Source organism: Vulpes vulpes, chromosome 5 (assembly GCF_048418805.1).
Source record: "Vulpes vulpes isolate BD-2025 chromosome 5, VulVul3, whole genome shotgun sequence".
Lineage (NCBI taxonomy): Eukaryota > Metazoa > Chordata > Mammalia > Carnivora > Canidae > Vulpes > Vulpes vulpes.
This window is the reverse complement of record NC_132784.1, coordinates 35,900,122-35,914,949: the sequence shown is the minus strand read 5'-3', so window position 1 is coordinate 35,914,949 and position 14,828 is coordinate 35,900,122. Positions and strand designations below refer to the sequence as shown.

The following is a 14,828-nucleotide window of genomic DNA, read 5'->3' as shown; positions in this document are numbered from 1 at the left end:
TAGTTTGTCAGTCAGCGAAAGACAAATACTGTATGATTTCACTCCTATGTGGAACTTGAGAAATGAAACAGATGAACATGGGGAAAGGGAAGGAAAAATAAAACAAGATGAAAACAGAGAGGGAGGCAAACCATAAGAGATTCTTAACCGTAGGAGACAAACTGAGGGTTGCTGGAGGGGAGGTGAGTGGGGGGATGGGGTAACTGGGCGATGGGCATTAAGGAGGGCATGTGACGTAATGAGCACGGGGTGTTATAGGCAACTGATGAATCACTAAATTCTATCCCTGAAACTAATAATATAGTATATGTTACCTAAATTGAACTTAAAAAATATTTTAAGTACTTTAGTCAGTAAGACAGGTATGGAAGCCAGAGGACTGCCAAGAGGAAAGGGTATCTGCAGTCTAGAACAATAGGCAGATGGAACTGAACTGTGAAGAAGACAAGAAGTCTCAAAAGAGCTGTGATTCTCTGAAAGCACTGTTACTGGTTTCATCCAACAACCTCAAGTCCTTCATCTTCCATTTTCTCTCCCACTGATAAGTCTTTTGACATCCCTTCTTGTATTTCCAAAGAACACTGGAGGGTATGCTCTATTGTGAATTTTCATAAATAGGCTGTAATGTGAAGCTTTAAAATTGTACAGTGATTAAGAAAAAAACTCTTGCAAAAAAGAGCTTTTCCTCACTCGTCTATAGTCGATTGCAAGTAGAAATAACTATCTACATAGCAAGCCTATTTCTCCAAATGCTGTATGAAATTAGACAGCTAAAAATATATCCCATCTTTTTCAAGTATGTCAAGTAGTTACAATATGTCAGGTTGTTACACTGAAAATGATTGTGATATCAAAAATGAAAGATGAGGATTTCAGGTAGGAAAGAGACAGTGATAGCCAGGGGAGATTTTATCTATAAAAGATATTATCTCCATGTTAATAGCCTCAAGAGAGAAAAGGAAGAGAGCCGATGGGCAAAAAAAAAAAAAAAAAAAAAATCACTTGATATGGAAGAGATTCTGGTCTGATATCAAGGGCTTTACAGAGTTTTAGATGTCAAGTCAACATCTCTTTAACCCTGAAAGGGTAGAACCACAGTGTAATTGATTAAGTCAAGCAAGGGGGCAGACCCTCCTAGAAGGCCTTTTCTACTAGGCAAAGAGAAGGGAGCCAACATAAACGGGGGAAACATAATGGTATATTTTTCTAAGAATGTAATAAAGAGAAATGAAAATTAAGGCACAAAGCATGCTAACAGTCCAAACCACCAAATTCTGTCAGCTTTTCTCCTCCCAAAGGGAAAAAATAAAGGAATCATAATAAACAGAAAGTAGAAAATGCTTACAAGTCGGAATGCAGTATCTTTTGAGATTTAAAGGAAACATTCTCCTTAGGGGAAGAGAATTGCTCCTTTAATACGAACTAAAGATTTTCAAGGGAAATAATCTACCAAGCTTATATTTTTGTTTGCCAGGTTCTGGCTTATTTGAGGCAAAATATTTTAGCTGTTGTTGGGTGTTTTTTTTTAATTAATTCTGAGAAACGAAGAAATAAACAGATGTAAAAACTCTGAGTGAGGCATTTTAGATTCAAATACATCAGCCAATAGCTTACACATGAGTCAAGATGGACTACAAAGGAGAAATTTATTAGTTCAAGAATGGACAGCTCTGAAATCCACTGTAATTTGTTGTTAATTTCTGTCGCAGGGTGGCCTGCAATTCACACAACTCTCTATCCTTATCTCCCAGACTGCAAAAGAATAATTTTCTCAACCCCAACCTTATAACCATATAATAAGACTTAATAAGATAATGGTTCTTAAGGGATTTCAATAACCTGAAAGAGAGAAGCAATAAAACATATCTTATTATCATCAACATATGCATTTTAGAATAATTATTTTAATGGCTCAATTTTCTCTCATAATAATGAGGACTACAATCTTGGCTAATTTAACTGAGGAGTGTCTTTCATGCTTGAGTTACTATACATGAGAATCAAATAAAAGGCTTCCCTCCTTCCTTCCTTCTTTCCCTCCCTGTTTCCTTCCCTCCTTCCATTGTTGCTGCTGCTTTTGTTGTTGGGTATTCCTTCTTTGGAGAAAGGGCATTTTCACCTACTGTAACTCTCTACTTGCTGAAATAACTTTATACTAAACTTTCTCATGTCTTAAGATCTCAGGTTTCAGCCTTTTGGAGATATCTCTACTGATTATTAGCACTCCAAAAGGCTGATGTGACGCTACCTCTTTTCTCATTTAGCTTCCACATACTATCTATGCTGACAAACACACATTCAGAACAGCATATGTGGATTGTATTTTTATTTAGCTTGGCTTTGAAGAAAGGGAAGAACACAGTGGTATAAGCCAGAAGGGCTAGCTCTGCCTGTCAAACAGCCAGTGCTTTGAAGGACTGAAAATGATGATAGTTTTCAGAAAAGGGTGACAAACGCCCCCAAATATTTTGTAATATTCAGGAGACATGATTACCAACATGAAAAGGAAGTTAATACAAATTTTTGGCATCAATTTATTTCCTTACAATGATGGAGTTGGCTCTGACATTATGGAAACAACTAGGCCAAAAAGAAAAGGGATGATTAGAGTCAAGGTATATGGTGGTTGGAAAACACTTTGCCCAAAGCTTGAGGAAACTCAAGGATTAGAAGACACGAGTACCAGTCTCTTCCCTGTTGCTGACTTTCTGGATATTCTTGGACTTTTAGTTCAACAAACATTTATTGAACTTCTCTTATGTGTCAGACAATATGCAAAGTGCTATGAATCTAAAGAACAGAACACATTTCTTTCCTATGCCAGTCACTGGATGTGATTCTGTATGCAATCCTTTTAAAAGATAGCACGTGCATTAATCCAACAAATGATCACCAAGTACTTTTGTAGATCAAGAGATTGTGTTGGACAATTTCAAAAATACGGACTTTTTTGTTTTAATACAATTCATGCACTCAAATCACTCAAATACTGTATACTAGAGTAGAAGATAAGTGCTAGGTGGAAGATGAATAATATAGTAATAATAATAATTATTATTTTATAATAGTCGAGAGAATAAATAGATGGTTTCCAGCCAAGAAGACTCATACATGTCTCATGAAGAAAGTATAGGTTGTTGACTCTCCATTTAAAGATCGACATGATTGGGCAGCCTGGGTGGCTCAGTGGTTTAGCACCGCCTTCAGCCCAGGTGTGATCCTGGAGACTCAGGATCGAGTCCCACGTCAGGCTCCCTGCATGGAGCCTGCTTCTCCCTCTACCTGTGTCTCTGCCTCTCTCTCTCTCTCTCTCTCTCTCTCTCTCTCTCTCTTTCTGTGTGTATGTGTGTGTGTGTGTGTGTGTGTGTCATGAGTAAGTAAAATATTTAAAAAATAAAAATAAAGATAGACATGATCATGGGTGCATGGATTACAAAAAGAAATGCTCAGCAAAGATATACATGGGAATGCATACAGCAGAAGTCAGTAACAGTATATGGGCTATTTGGATTGGTATATGGGATTTATAAAGAGAGCAATGAAAAACTCTGAAAAATTATGACTTTATTTTAGACAAGAAATTTCAATTCAATTTAATAGAAAGAAATAGAGTCCCAGATCATAGCTGGATACTTCTCAACTCTTAGGTCTCTCCTCAGATATCACCACCTTCAGTCCCAGTTATTCTCTATTATTCTACTCTATTTTGTCTCTCATTGTCTTTACTAAATTAAAATTAATAATTTTATTTTTTTTTAATTTTCATTGCCTGCCTCTAGAGACAATGCCTCTTTTGCTTATCATTCCATAACAAGTACATAACATGATACCTAGAAGCACATGTAGGACACTTAATAAATATTCCTTGAATATATACTGAAGAAAAAAAATCCCTGAATGAAATATTGCCATTTGCAATAACATAAATGGACCTACAGTGTATAATGCTAAGTGAAATAAGTTGGAGAAAGAAAATTACTGTATGATCTCACTTATATGTATAATCTAAAAAAACAAATGAACAAACAAACAAAAAACAGAAACAGACTCATAAATACAGAGAACTAGTGTTGCCAGAGGGGAGCTGGGTCAGGAAACGGGTGAAATAAGTGAAGGGAAGTAAAAGTAATTTACAATTGTAAAATGAATCAGTCATGAGGATGTACAGTACAGCAGAGGGGATGTAGTCTATAGTAATAACTTTGTATGGTGACAGATGGTTACTACACTTACCATTGTGAGCACTGCATAACGTAGAGAAGCATCAAATCACTGTGATAAACTTGAAACCAATACAACCCTGAATGTCAACCAAACTTCAGTTAAAAAGAAGTCCTCCAAAGTGGCGTTTTCAGAACTTCTTCATGGCCATCAAGTAGACTCGATGAGAGGAAAGAGCCTGAGGCCAGGCAGGCACACAAGTTGTAGTCCCACATAGTATCAAGTGTTCAGAGCCATAATTAGGAAATTGAAGTGGGAAAGAAATCAGACTGATAGATTTGAGAAGGAAAGGGTCAATAAAACTAGATTTGGGCAGCCAAGAAAATGAAAGAATACAAGATGTCTCAAGCTTCAGCTTTCCTCACTTGGGGGAAAATGAGAAAAGCCTGAAAGGGGAATGATATAGAGGATAAACCAGTGACTATAGCTTAAAACACATTGAGTTTAAGATGCTAAGAGAACTTGCGAGTGGATATGCTCAGTAAGCAACTGGAAACTCCAGGCTGGGGCTATGTAAATGAGCAAGACTAAGGATATAGGTTTGTGGTCACCTGACCAGAGAGGAGATTTTGTAGCCAGTAAATGATACCTCCGAAAATGAATGTAAAGAAAATGGAACAGAAGCCAATAGACAGCCAGGATCATGAAGAACATCCAAGTTGAGGAATTGGGAGAAAGAAAAAAAGGCCAACACAAGAGACAGAGATCTAACGTGCTCAATCAATTACAATACCTACGGCCCTGGATCAATCATCGACAGTTTACAACAACCTGTGATGAGAATAGCTTCTAATATCCCACCCCCGTGGCCTGCATCCTGCTCTCTGCTCCCACTCACATTTTAGCAGTTCCCAACCTACAAGTTCAAACATGTGTACCAAAGTAACTGCACCAAGAGGCAGTTTATGATTCTCAACCCCTCCATAATCATCATTGGCCTTTCCAAGACATTCCCTGACAAGCATACAATCTAAACAGTACCTCGTGCTTGTTATGCAAATGCAACCTCCAAAAAGAAAAAATATAAAATCCCCTGGGTGCCAACCTTCTCACCCAATTGTGGCTCCTGGCATACTAAATGAAAATATTCAGCTGCCGCTGGAGCACACCAAGGTGCAGCCTTATCTCAGCAGGCCCAATGGGCTCTACGAGGAAGGAGCAATCCCTCTCTGGTAATGATCTGTGCATCTTACAGTTGACAGAGGTAAGATGGCCTTATTGACCATTTTCCCTCAGAGACTCCTAGGATCAACTTGCCTGAGTATGTACATGTCTTTCAATTTAACCCCCATTAGTTATATAGTCTCTCTTAGACCGGGGGTTAGGAGACAGGTCACTTGTGGTCCATTGTTACTAAATTCCAAGGTGAGTCATTTCTTCTGTTTGCTCTTTACTTCCTTTATTTAGAGAAAATAATGAGTTCTTTTTATGGAGGCAACTTAAAAAATGGTTTCATTTGGAAGGTAGGAGAATTTTCATGGGCAAGTGATGATCATGGTAGAGGGAATTCATCAGGTTGTGGTCCTCTCTGAAGGCAAGCAAAGAAACTATCAAGACTCCTGAAGGTTCCTTCCCATATGATGGTTTTTCATGAAGGGTGATAAATCCTTAGGAAACCCTCTTAGTAATAAGTAAGTTAATAAATCAAATTGAGTAATAATCAATATATCAAGCCAAACCATTGACCTCATATTTGAAACAAGGAGAGCTTAACCGGCAAATCTTTTACAGTATTCTGAAGCTTTGTTCCAAACTACGACAGTTCACAGTCTCGTCAGGCTACAATAAATTAGTTCATAGATTTAACTGGTATGATTCCCAGGATAACACAGTGTCAGTCTGTAATCAAGGAGTTTCAATAGCTAATCAGAGGTTATAATTTAAGAAAATCAGGGTAAGGCCTGCTTTTGACAAGGAATGATATTTTGCTTTTAAATTTTATAGAGCTGATAAAAATAATTTAGAGAAGTTTTAAGCACTTCTTGCAAAAGGAGCTCAAAGCACTTAAGCAAAATCAATGTATTATTCCTAAGAATACTTACAGAGGAAGTAGAGGAGAAAGCAATTATTGGGTTGTATAGTTTATAGATTCAGCAGAAGAAATGTTATAGACCGAGTTCCTTTTATAAAACATAGCACATTTTATTCAGGTTCATGCAAGCACTTTGGAAATAATCTGTAAGCTACAAAATCCACACTAGGAATACAAGCATCAAGCTAAGGTCAAGATAATTCAGCTAAGTCCTGACTGGCAATGGTGCCATGCACTAAGTCACTTTATCTTTCTGCACAATGAGGGGACTATTGCAGAAGATGTTTTCCAACATTGTTATTATTCATATTTTGAGCTGGGTAATGTTTTGTCATGGGGTGCTTCCCCACGCATTAGAGAAAATTTAGTAGCATCCTTGGCTTCCACCGAGTAGATGCTATTAGCAACCCTGCAACCAGTTATGACAACCAAAGGCAGCCCCAGGTTTCCAGACATTGCCAAATGTCCCCTGGGGGCAGAAGGTAAGAAAGAGCCCTGGTCAAGAGCCACTGCTTTAAAAGACCTCAAATTCCAACATGGTCTACCATCCTATCTTTTCTCTCAAATGGTCAGATTATACAATGGGAGGATGTGATCCTAGGAGCAAGCATATGACATTTGACAGAACTCACCAGAACACCACAAGACTGTGCTTGCCCAGAGCCAACACCAAGCTACGTGGCATCTTTCCCTGTAGTTGATTTAGATCCTAGATCCTCTTGCTCAAAATCCTGTTGTTACAAATGTCTGGCTCTCTCTCTTCTTGGCTTTACTGATGTGGCCTAGTGCAACCCAACAACTAACTTGGCTTCCAGAAGTTTGGACCTCTGGTTAGGATGCACCTTCCAATCATTCTCTGACTCCTCACTCTGAGTCCTTCTGGGCAACTATCATCCAGAGAGCTTTCGGTCCAAGGAGTCCTCTGTCTCATCCCAAAAGAAATGTATGATTTCTGGAAAATTTTAGATCACAAAAACAAAATATTTATATTAAAAATAAAAGAAAGCTTTCGATGTTTTGTTCCCTTTTCATTGGTTGTTTCCTTATAGGAAAAAGGAAATGTGAGGAGCAACAAAAATTTGGAAAAATTAGAGAACTTTAAAAGTATGATTACTTATTCAATAAATCATTCCTTTAATTGGTAATTTCTGAACTAAGCATTGTGCTAGGCACTAGTATAACAACGAACGCTACCCAAAGGAATTAAAATCAGGGATTCAAAAAAATTTGCATATCAACATCTACAGAAGCATTATAGCCAAAAGGTGGAAACAATCCAAATGTTTGGCTATCGACCAAAGAATCAAAGAACAAAATGCCATATAGCCATACAAAAAAATATTATTCAGCCTTAAAAAAATAATGAAATGCTAATGTATGCTACAATTTGGATGAAACTGAAGGACTTTATGCTAAGCGAAATACATCAGACACAAATACTGTGTGATTCCATATGAGATACCTAAAACAGGCAAATTCACAGACACATAAGTAAAATAGAAGTTACCAGGAGTTGGGGGAAGGGAAGAATTAGGAATCACTTTCCAACGGATGTAGAATTTCAGTTTAAGACAAAGTTCTGGAGATGCACGGTGGTGATGGTTGCATAATACTGTGAATGTATTTAATACCACAGAATTTTATACTTAAAAATGGTTAAAATGATCAATTTTGTGTCATGTGTTTTTTTTTATCCTTACAATGGTTAAAATGATAAATTTCATTTCATGTGTTTTATAATTTAAAAAAGACAAAATTTGAAAACAAAGCTATAAAAGGTGGTTTTTGCCCTGGAAGTATACATAAAGAGAGATTGTCACATATACAACTATAAAAGTCTAGGGGATACATGATAAACTGTATTGGGGGCAGCAAAGGAGGGAGAGAATCTTTTTCATAATAATTTAGGGCTGAGAAGAGAAAAAATCAGGAGATTAAAAAGCTTCACAGCAAGGAGAATCATAAATCAAAAGGCAACCTATTAAATGGAAGAAAATATGTGCAAATCAAATGTCTGACAAGGAGCTAGTATCCAAAATATATGAAGAACTAATATAACTCAATAGCAAAACAACGGGCAGAGACATTCTTTCCAGGGACGACATATAGATGGCCAACACGCACGTGAAAAGATGGTCCACATCACTAATCATAACTGCAAATCAGGGGTCCCTGGGTGGCTCAGCAGTTTAGCGCTTGCCATCGGCCCAGGGCATGGTCCTGGAGACCCGGGATTGAGTTCCACATTGGGCTCCCTGCACGGAGCCTGCTTCTCCCTCTGCGTATGTCTCTCTGCCTCTCTGTCTCTCTGTCTCTCTCATGAATAAATAAATAAAATCTTTAAAAACAGAACTGCAAATCAAAACAACAAAGAGACATCATTTTACACCTGTTTGAATGGATATTATCAAAAAAAGAGGAAATAACAAGCATTGGTGAGGATGTGGGGAAAAGAGAATCCTTGTGTACTGTTGGCGGGAACATAACCAGGGGCAGCCACTATGGAAAACAATACGCAGTTTCCTCAAAAAATAAAAAAATAGAACTACCATTGATCCAGCAATTTCACTTCGGGGTATTGATCTGAAGAAAATTAAAACACTAATTTGAAAGGATATATGCACCCCTACATTCATTGTGGCCTTATTCACAATAGCCAAGATACAGAAAACCACCTAAATGTATAGATGAATGGATAAAGAGGATGCGGTATGTATATACATGAGGGAATGCTCTTCAGCCATTAGAAAGAACAAGATCTTGCCATTTAAGAGAACATGGATGGACCTTGAGTCCTTTGTGTAAAGTGAAATAAGTCAGAGAAGATAAATGCCATATGATCTCATCTATATTTGGAATTTAAAATAACAACAAATTGGTGCCTCGGTGGTGCTGTCAGTTAAGTGTCCAACTCTTGGTTTTGGCTCAGGTCATGCCTCAGGGTCGTGAGATCGAGCCCCATGTCAGGCTCCAGGCTCAGCGTGTAGTTGAGATTCTCTCTTACTCTCCTCATCCTCCTCCCACTCGTGCTCACACTCTAAAATAAATATATCTTTAAAAAAACAAAAAAACAAAAAAAACAGCAACAAAAACCAAGCTCAGAGATTCTGGTGGTTGCTAGACTCAGGGGGCAAGCAGTGGGAGAAATACATTAAAAAAAGAGTCAAAAAGTATAAATTTAGATATTAAATAATTAAGTCATGGGGATCTATAGCATGGTGACTATAGTTAATAGTGTATATTTAAAAGTTGCTAAAAGATCCAAAAGTCCTTATCACTGGAAACAGACATCCAGCTCTGCATGGTGAAGGATGTTAACTGGAGTTACTGTGATCCCTTCACAGCACACACAAATATTGAATCATTACGCTGTTCACCTGAAACTAATGTTTATGTCAATTAACCTCAATTAAAAAATGTTTCAGATTTGAGACAACTAATGCTGCATATTACACAGCAGCTCCAGGAGCAGTTAGGTCAGCCTATCGCAATTTAACGGAAGGTGAATATACCTACTATGTGAAAAAGAAAGTACAGACCAAGACAAGTCAGTTCAATTATGTATGTAGATCTCTATCTCCCTCACCCTGTATGGGCTGGATGCGATCGTTTCCTAATCGGGGCACTGGTTTGCGTGTGTCCGAGGCTGACCGTGGGAAGTTAATAAGAGAACCTGAAAGTAGAGAAAGGTGGAAGGTGAACTGAAGGCCTGAGCAAAGCATGAACAACTCAGGCAGTACAGGCAAGGCAGCAGGAAGGTGGAGCGTGAGAACAAATGCACTAAGTCCCACGAAGACAAGGCAAGGCCACCCACGGTCATGGTGCACACCAGAGCGTGCTGGGTGAACTCATCCTTCTCATCTAGAGCTTCTAGTAACCAGTTGTCTACGTACAGTCACCAAAGTGATTCATTGGGTTAGGTATCCCCAGAGGAGGCACTACTTAATCTTAAACTGAAGTTGGCTAAGTGATAAAAGACAAAGCAGAAAAAAAAAAAAAAAAGACAAAAGCAATGGCCTGAGTTAAGTCAGGATGATGTGAAAGTACATAGGAGAGATCAAGAAGCCTACTGCGCCGGGGCCTCGTGTAGGTGTGCGTGTGTGCAAGGGCACTGGGGTGACAGGTCTCAAGGCAAACTGGAAGACAGGTTAGGGCCACATTATGAGGAGTTGTTACACCTTTGCCTCTTACCTCTTGGGGTCGCTTCACGTCAGGCTCTTAACTAAGTAGATGTACTTCCATATTAAATCATCAGTATGCACGTGTTCCTCAATGGGGTTTCAGGTTTTTTGTTTTTGTTTTTGTTTTTTTTTTTACTTTTGTGTTAAACACATTTACAAGACTGTAAGGCAGCTCACACTGGACAGCCTGTGCTGGATGCTAGAGTGCCGGCAAGATGGGAGAACAGAAGAAACTAAACTGTATTCCTCATCCCAAAAATGAGAATATTGATGCTAAGTCCTGGGACTCTTGTGAGAATCGCTACCATAAATGCTAGACGCCTCTCGTATCATCACGCCTGGTGCGCAGCTGATGTGCCATGCAGGGTGGGCAGGGTGGTTGTTAGTACGGCCTCTTCACCTGCCACAGTCAAAGCTAGCAGTCAGTCTAGGGCGCCTGGGTGGCTCAGAGGGCGAGGCATCTGCCTAAGGCTCAGGTCATGATCTCCTGGTCCTGGGATCAAGCCTGGTGTCAGGCTCCCCGCTCAGCACGCAGTCTGCGTCTCCCTTTCCTTCTGCCCCTGCTCATGCACACGTGTGCACACTCTCTCTGTCTCTGTCTCAAACGAATAAATAAAATCTAAAACCAAAAAACAAACAAACAAAAAAACTAGAAGTCAAAGTTCATGAAAGCAGAAAATCATTAAAAATGATACATATAGGTATCTGATATTTTAACTGGAACAGGTAAATGTTGATTTCTCAGGAAATTTTTTTTTTTTTAGGAAATCTTTTGATATAAACATACTTTTGAGTGTTAGACCTCTGATTAGAAGTTTAAACCACCTGTATTGCATAAGCCATCCCTCAGGATTTTCAGTTCAGTTTCTTTAAAGAATAATTTACTGTTTAAAATCACTGGCAAGGGGCACCCGGCTGGCTCAGTCAGCGGAGCATACGACTCCTGATCTCTGAGCTGTGAGTTCCACTTCCACACTGGGTGCAGAGATGACTTAAAAACAAAAATCTTTGAAATCTCTGACAAAGCATTCTGAGAGCAGAATCTATCTAGATTATGAAGATCCTGAATGACTTGCCCACACTCAATCAGACCACTTTTTCTTCCTCTAGGATCATTTGCTTTTAGGATTTCCAAAAGTTCTCAAGTCAGTTTTCAGAGTAACAAAGAGAAAGAGTAAAACACCTTTCTTCCTACTGTGATATTTTATTCCTTTTCAAAATATTTAACAGAATTGCGAAGCCACACCTGCTACAAACAGGTTGCCCTCTTTGAGAACAACATAGTTGACCCTCGGTTGGTAAAAGCAGCAGGGAATGAGCCCATACCAGCTTCAAGCACCCATGGTAGGGAACCAGTAGGCAGTATGCCTTAGGGCCTGGGATTGAGACGGACTATGGTCCCCTCACCGACAGAATGGCATCGCCGAGAGCCCCTTGGGACGCAGGATCCAGGCCCCCATCACAGCCCTGCCAAATATGACCTGCATTTTAGGTAAGGTTCATGCACATTGCAACCTGAGAAATTTCTTTTCTTTTTCTATTTATTTTTATTTTTATTTTTATTTTTTTAATAATATATTTATTTTTTATTGGTGTTCAATTCGCCAACATACAGAATAACACCCAGTGCTCATCCCGTCAAGTGCCCCCCTCAAACTTCTCATACTTTAATCAGCATGACTTTCCAACTGGTCGCTACCCTGCCGTACTTCAAAATTCCCTTAGAGCCTTCTTAAAATCCCTGGGGGCTGAGTGCCAGACCAGGTTCTTCAAAACCTCTGGGGAGTGGAGATTCTCCATCCTTAATCCCCCAAACCCCACCTCATCAGGCGATTTCAATGTGCAGCCGAAGTTGACTTCTCCAAGCTGAAGTGCATCAGAACCCTCCGGGGGGCTTCCGTTCAACGCGGATTGCTAAGGCCCCGGCCTCGGACTTCCTGAGTCTGGTCTAGCAGGGAGCCCAGCGGATGAGAACTCCCCTTGGGACCTGCTTGGGGGGAGAGCAAGCGTTCGTTTTAATCTGATAAATCTGGGTTAACACCGGTGACTCGATTTGGTGGGGCTGATGTCAGCTTCAGCTGCCGCATGCTTTTGAAATTAGGGTCCACTACAGGCAGACACATTTTAGATAGTTTTGGGGTTTTGTTTTTGAAAAAGATCCAGTGGGAGAGGAAAAGAAGGAAAGATACATGCCAACACAACCCTGCCCAGGTTTCTGAAAGTGTGCGCAGAATACAACCATCTAATCGGGCTCATTCTTTGAGCTGGCACTCCTGACATTTTCTTTTTCTTTTTGAAGCTGGTGATCTCAATTTTTTTTTATAAAAGTGTATATCTTTTTAATTTTTTTTATTTTCATATTTTTATTGGTGTTCAATTTGCCAACATACAGAATAACACCCAGTGCTCATCCCGTCAAGTGTCTCCCTCAGTACCCGTCACCCAGTCACCCCCACCCCCCGCCCACCGCCCCTTCCACCACCCCTAGTTCGTTTCCCAGAGTTAGGAGTCTCTCATGTTCTGTCTCCCTTTCTGATATTTCTCACTCATCTTTTCTCCTTTCCCCTTTATTCCCTTTCACTATTTTTTATATTCCCCAAATGAATGAGACCATATAATGTTTGTCGTTCTCCGATTGAGTTATTTCACTCAGCATCATACCCTCCAGTTCCAAATTTCTGAAAAGTTAAAACTTTGTCCAACCTAAGAAAGTCCCCTGCATCTCTATATGGCCGGCGGATTTCTGAAGCAGCGCTGTTTCTCAGGCTGTAGCCGGGGAGGCCAGAAGCGGCTGAAATGGTCAGTTGCCCGTTCAAAGCACTTGCCCCAAATTGCCCAAACAATGTGCTGGATCTCAGGCTACATTTTCACATCAATTAAAGAAATTATTTTTCAAACATACCTCTTATTTTTTAATTCTCCCAAACTTAGCCTACGACAAGCCTTGTGGAATATTTCTTCGGATCTCGGCTCTCAGATTTAAAGTAGCATGAATTTCTGGGAAATAAATGTTCTCTAATTTTCAAGGAAGTGTAGCACAGCTAAAGGACAATCTAATGGGTAAAGGATCCCTCATGGGCACTGCCCACGAGTCCTGTGGTGTATCTAAAGAGCACGTCGCACGACCAAAGGAATCCAGAGGAGCGAAATGCTTGCCCAGCGATAGCAGCTGCTCTGAGCCAACAAGGCCATGAGCGAGAGATGCTGAGAAGATCAAGGGAGAGCAGGCTCTCTTAGCAGCTAGTTCTACACCTCGCTGCTCTGGGCAGAGCAGGGGAGGAGCAGGGAGGTCAGGATGGAAGCAAAAATATGCTTGGTCAGACACACAAAAATTGCCCAGCTCACAGGTTTGGCGGAACCAGAGTCTGGAAGGTACGAGGAGTCTGGGCAGGGCGCGGGACTAGAGGCGAGGCAGGAACCCCTACGGGACAGCCTGCCACACTGCCGGGCTCGGAGCTCCAGACAATAGAAGCCCTTGACGTGTGGAAGAGGATCTGCTCTGGAAGACGAGAGGCAATCCTGAGAATCAGAGCATGGTGACTCAGAGGCCTCGGATCCTGGATAAAGGCCTCCAGAAATCCATTTTATATGGAGACTTTTCCTAAACTGTGAGAGAGAGAGAGAGAGAGAGAGAGAGCAAGCACACACGCCAGAGAAAAGTAGATTTGAAATACCCCTTGGGAAAGCCACGGGGAAGTAGCAATTATGTCATTATCCTGGGTTTCTAAATTAATTGTCAAGACCTTGCAATCTCCTTCTTCTTCCCATCAAGGACGCAATTATCTCCCCTGTTCTCTGGGATCTGAGCTGTTCTGTCCTATGACTCTGTTGCACACCAGCAAGACATAACAAGAAGCTTTCCTGGCAGTGAGGGTATCTGTTCTTAGAATAAGCATATCCCTGTGGTAGGGTGCTCAAGCAGGCCTTCCAGACTCCCAGCAAACCGTGGGCTGTCCGAATGGATGCTGCCTGGCTTGAGGGCCTGTATTTGTGCTTCCGAGATGCCCGCAGGTTGCTCAGCTCACGGCCCCCCTGTTTGCCCTGTCCACCCTGTCCCTCTCCCACTGACGGGCTATACGACTGTCACCAAACATTCTTTCTTCCAACTTGGCTCCTGGCTTTATAATGCGGTTCCCTGAGAGCCGGGGAACAGCACTGAGTGTTGCCTGGACTCTGCAGCCTATCTGCCTGGGTTTAAGCCAGCTCTGCCACTGACCTGCTGGCCAACCTCTCTTCGTCTCAATTACTTCATCTGTAAAATGGGGCTAATGTTATAACTTTTCACACAGTGTTCTTATCATGGTAAAATAATTAGTGCCTTTAAGGGATTTACATGTGACCACGGGCAGCAAGCACTATCTAAATAAGTCCCTGGGAGCCCTTCTTTTTTTTTC

General features: G+C 40.6%; 1 pseudogene; it reads left to right on the top strand.

Annotated features, from left to right (window-relative positions):
- The first annotated feature begins 8,957 nt into the window (after positions 1-8,957).
- LOC112919186 (AP-3 complex subunit sigma-1-like) overlaps positions 8,958-14,828 on the top strand; it is a 67,557-nt pseudogene continuing 61,686 nt past the window's right edge.